Genomic DNA, 5738 nt, shown 5'->3' on the forward strand with positions numbered 1-5738 from the left:
AGATGTAAATGAAACTTTTAATGATTATTTATTTTCTTCAAATCTGCAATCGGTGTATTAGTTAAAGTTGAAGAGAGTGCTCAATCGATGAATCCTTTTCTTTATTTTCCCATTCCCATACTTGCTAGGGTACGAAATTCTGAAATAAAAACAACTGATGTTAATGATCTGTTTAAAAAATAATCTGTTTGATTTTATTTATTAACCTATTCCAAAAATAAAAAAAACAAACAAACAAACAAATGTTGTATATATATATTTCGAATTAATAAATGTTTTACTCATTCGCCACAATCCCATCCTTTTTTCTCGATTATGATATTACCGACTACGATTTATCAACGAAGTTTTTCTTGACCATGAGCAACACGACGAATGAAGGAACTGCTAACCAAAGGTTCCCCAATAGTTTCGAATGGGTGGTTTTTTTTTGTTTTTTTTTTGTAATGAAAAAAGAGGCGAAGGATACCAAAAGGACATTCAAACTCATAAGTCGAAAAAAACTGACAACGCCATGGCTAAAAAAGAAAACAACGAAAAGACAAACAACAGTACACAAAACACAACATAGAAAATCAAAGACTGAGCAACACGAACCCCACCAAAAACTGGTTGTGATCTCAGGTGCTCCGGAAGGATAAGCAGTAGTGTTGTCCTTTCGTCGTATGTCTTTTTGTCATAATGTTGTCGTTTTTTCGACTTAAAGTTTTCGGTTTTGTTCCTCATGTTTTTAGGTATCCGACATCCTTGGGATTCAAAGATTTGAGTTTAAGCGTTCCTGGATAAATCCAGAAAAGCGCTTCGCACGCACGACATTCATAAAGTGTCCTTTTTTTTATAATTGTTAAAGCTAGATTGATATGAATAAAAATGCATTTTGGATATATGTAAACATCTCGGCATTCAAACGACAAATATGACAAGCACACAGGCCGTAGAAAAGGCGATTAAATTCGTTTTCGGATTTATGCTTATTTCAAAAGAATTCATCTTTCTAAAAAAAGATGTCGACCTCTGAAACCAGACATTCCCTTTAATAGCCTTTAGTTTACAGGACAGTACACTTACCTCCAATTTCCAATTGGTTATTTCCGTTTGTATCAATAAGAGTCATGGCTTGGTTGAACATAGTTAACCACTCGGATTTGCTGTATGAAAGACCAGGTATATCAGCATTAGCATAAAAAGTAGAAAATTCTTCACCACTGATGTGATTATTGTTGTCAGTGTCAATCCACTGAAAAGCCATTTGTACGGAATCCATTCTCTTTTCAATTGTTCTCTTGTTTACCATCTATAATACACAATCCAAAAAAAAATAAGAAAAAAAAACTTTTGTGTATAATATTTTAGTGTGCATAACACGAGTAATTTGAATTATCATCATCAGTTCAAGAAGACCAAACAAACAGCTATATAACAGTGGAGGGAAGGACGTTCAAGTCTTTTTCGTTTGTGAAAGTAAATAGAGCATATAATGAATCTGTGATTGATCAAGATTCATACTAAGTAATTGTCGTTTTGGTATAAGCTAAATTTGAATTCAAATACATCAATAGATATAGACATGTGTTTAACAACCGTTGAGACTTTTATCTATCATGAATAAGCAATGAAACCGCTATGTAAAGAGCCATTTTCCCTCTCAAAATTACAACCAAATGATAAAAGTAAAATAACAAAAATACCGAACTCCACGGAAAATTCACATCAGAAAGTCCTTTATCAAATGGTAAAATCAAAAATTCAAACACATCAAACGAATGGAAAACAACTGCCATATTCCTGACTTGGTACAGGTATTTCCTTATGTAGAAATGGTGGATTAAACCTGGTTTTATAGCTAGCTATTCAATCGTAAACATTGATATACATTTGACTTAAAATTACCATTTAACACATGTCGTTTCGTAAGACTCAATATGTGCAGTAACTTTAGAATGATGCCTCACGTACAAAAATATTTGTGATAGCCACTTCATCACAAAGCCTCTTCATGTAAGTTTAAATACGCTCACTTCAGTTAAAATGAAATCACGAAAATAAAACCATGCTGACATTTTTGTCATGCTTTCCGGCTAGTACATACCGACCTCCCGATAAAGAAACAAACTAAACAACATGTCATTTAACGTGTACGTACAGAAGTAGTTTTTCTAATAGCTTCTGCAACACTTGGTGTAGATTCTCTTCTGTTGAGTGCTGAAAATATCCCTGGGAAGGCCAAGCTTACACTCACAACGCAGCACAGAACGATCAATGACTTCATTTTTTTCAAGTAAATATTTCGATTAGTTTCTGCAAAAAGAAAAAAAAACCCATCTTCTTCATATGGATATTTTAAAGGAGTGTAAAGCAATTCTAGTGAAAATGATCTAAATATCATAACATTAACAATTCCATCGATTACAGACTTAGTAATCAAGAAAGACATTCAATTGTTAGGACTGATTTTATTTTGATATAACTGGCAACAATGTAAAAAAATATGTTTATGACATCTGTATGAGAGAGAAATTAATCATCGTACCATGAAAAAACAATGTATAAAACCCTTTTATAAAGTTTTGGTGATTGTTTTGTAGCTTGTTCAAAGTTTGAAAATAAATAAAGTTCACATCACTAGATTAAAAGTTCAATACTGGTAACAGTGCAACTTAAAATAACAAAAAGGAGGCAATTAGAAAACCTGATTCGAGCTCTTGCAAACGTGACGATATTCCTCAGTGCGCGTTCAATATCGTAGCTGCAACGACAGACTACTGGACGTTTAGCTAGCCTAGCCGCTACATGGATTAAAATATCACAAAAAATCGTGCTAGGTAGAAAATCCATTATGACGTCATGGAATTCAAAATTTATTGACGTCATATATATCTAAATAAATATCTACATATAATTAAGATATTTCTATGTGTTATTTCAAGCGTACTTGTAGTGTACAAAGACTACCATCGTGTTATAGCAGAAATAGGAGTAATTCTATTCCATAGAATAATTTAACAATCGATGCAATTTTTTTTAAATCGAGCTAGCTACGTAGCATGTCATTGACATAGATAGATGTCTAGGAGATAGCGGCTATGCTACCTTGTGTGATGTTGAACGCAACCTTGTTTGCGCTTCATATAACAGGCTTAAACTTTTGTTCAAAGTCGTGAGTTTCATCTACAAAAGACTCATCAGTGACGCTCGAATAAAAAAAATCAAAAAGCCCAAATAATGTTCGAAGTTGAAGAGCATTGAGGACCAAAAATTCCGAAAGTTTTTTCTATATACAGCTTAAGGTTCACAATGTAATCTATTCCTGTTAGTACATAGTTAAAAAAAATATGCCCCTAATGTTGTAACACGATAAGCTGTATACTTCTTTCGCAGGAAGAACATTTATAATTCCTATTCTACTTAGGTTAATAGCATACTTTTTTTTAGAGACGTCCACACTTACAAATACCGCTATACTTAGTAGATTAGTGTGAATAAATTCTAATAGTTTGACAATAAAATCACTGATTTATGCCTACCGCTATAATCCAACTACTAAAATTGAAATAGGAAAGAACTGTTCTAGTTGTCTCGTTTTCAAATAAACAGGTTGGATTTGGTAATTGTGTTTCTTTTTCTGTATGCAGAACGGAGAAGCAAAATACTGTAGACTTTTTACATTGTAAACAAGCATGCTAGTCACCTTGCTATGCGTCAGAGGTGTAAACACACAAAATACTGTAGAATTTTTACCTTGTAAACAAGCAAGCTAGTCACCTTGCTATGCGTTAGAGGTGTAAAACACACAAAATACTGTAGACCTTTTACCTTGTTAACAAGCATGCTAGTCACCTTGCTGTGAGCCAGAGGTGTAAAACACATGGCACACAATGATTTAAATGATATATAATGTAGTATATTATTTTCTGAACAAGCCACTCGAAACGACGGAATCATTGACAGATGTTGATTGTAATGCGGAAATTCAGGTTCATAAAAAATAATAGAAAGTCGATGACACAAAGCAATATTCACAAAAATTATGTAGTTGAAACACAATTATTTGAAATTATTGAAAACTTTATTATAATTTTTCTTTTAATCTAAGGAGAATGTGTGGATGAGTTATCACACTAAATACCCCCGTAAAAGAAAAAGAAAAGAAAAATGTGATCACGGAGCTTGTTTTCATGCAACATAACAATAGGTGTATTTTCAAAAAGAGAGACGACGATCCCAAAGGGACATTCAAACACATAAGTCGAAAATAAAGGAAAAAAAAGACAAACAACAGTTCACAAAACACAACATAGAAATCTAAAGACTGAGCAAACTACAATTCATCATCAATTTTAAAAATCAGGAATAAACAGCCTTACATATCCTGTCTAATTTTTTTTATTGTCATCTAATATCTTTAAAATTGTTAACAATAATTTACCATAAAACATGACAATTAATGGTTTTTTTTAAATGATAATAAATTGCATTTCAATATTACAACTTACAAATTGCAGTAAAAAAATATACCTGTTTTTGAACCAAACCTGTCCCCACGATTTACAGTCCTCTTAACTACTTTAATATCAAAGGAGAAGTATTTCATGCATTTTCGGGAAGAAACAAAAAAAAAATCAAAAATCAAATTCTTAGGTGGGTAATGTTGGGCGACCCAAGTGAAGGGCCTTTTGGACTACATTAGGAAAAGAAAGAGCAAATTCGGAAGGGCAAGGATTTTTTTTTACAATTTGAAGAAAATTACGAATCCATAAAAAAATTCTCTTCAACCAGATTGAAATAGTTCAAAATAAAAGATGACGAATTTGAAGTGTCAAAAGTCTTATCTTGGACTCAAAACTAATCAAGTTTGAACAATTTGGATTACCAATTAACATGCAAAATATTTCAATTAATATTCAATGCAAAGATTATTTCAACATTACTTAAATTTACTCTTAAATTAACATTTCATAATCATTGGTTAAACACTCTGGTGATTCTGATAGCTGGTACATATTGGTACATATTGGAACGGAAAGGACATGGTGCAAAAACACATACAAATAAATTACTAGCTGCACAAAAAAGCATATTAAATAAACGTAAAGAAAAAACAGCATATATTTATCAAGAATGATAAAAAAAATTAGATTGTCCTTCTTTTTATTCAACAACAATATGCACGCGCTATTAACAATTACTCCACTGACACATCTATATCAGTGAAGGTCCTGGTTTCATTAGTACCAGAAATAAAATAATTTGTCAAGCTATGCTTACCTTTAATCTCTGAATCCGTGATGAGTGCCAGAGATTGGGCTTTCCAGGTTTTATACAAAATGGCATGATTGTCAAATTGGTCAAACCTTTTAGTTAAATGTTTAATGACTAGAATTATAAAGGTGAAATATAATATGGTCTTAAATGCGGTTATTTTGAAAAGAATAAAATAAATTCACTTAATAGTTGATAATTCATATTTAGTTTTAGTTTAATTTATACAGGCAATTCTAACAAAATAAAAATAATGACTTATAATACCATTTGTGGATTATATTTAATGACATATTTTTTTGAGATTCGCCTACATTGTCACACCAAATTTTTTTTGGGATTGCAGTGTTACAGCCCACGTATCCGATTATTCATTAAAAAACTGATTTCATGGGATATTTCGTTATATTATTTGGTAATTTGCTTCCTCCCTCAAGCCACAGAGTTCAGTAGTAAGCAATGTGACTTGTTGACAAAGA

At 31.9% G+C, this 5738-nt stretch overlaps 1 long non-coding RNA gene across 1 annotated transcript; it reads right to left on the bottom strand.

Moving 5' to 3' along the window:
* Nucleotides 1-5329, bottom strand: LOC127704405 (uncharacterized). Its single transcript, XR_007983261.1, has 4 exons — nucleotides 5266-5329; nucleotides 2144-2298; nucleotides 1069-1294; nucleotides 1-139 (listed from the first exon to the last, which is right to left on the bottom strand). It is a non-coding gene; the product is annotated as an uncharacterized LOC127704405 (long non-coding RNA).
* Between the last annotated feature and the right edge of the window lie 409 nt (nucleotides 5330-5738).

The sequence above is a fragment of the Mytilus californianus genome, unplaced genomic scaffold (assembly GCF_021869535.1).
Source record: "Mytilus californianus isolate M0D057914Y unplaced genomic scaffold, xbMytCali1.0.p SCAF_6, whole genome shotgun sequence".
Classification (NCBI taxonomy): Eukaryota; Metazoa; Mollusca; class Bivalvia; order Mytilida; family Mytilidae; genus Mytilus; species Mytilus californianus.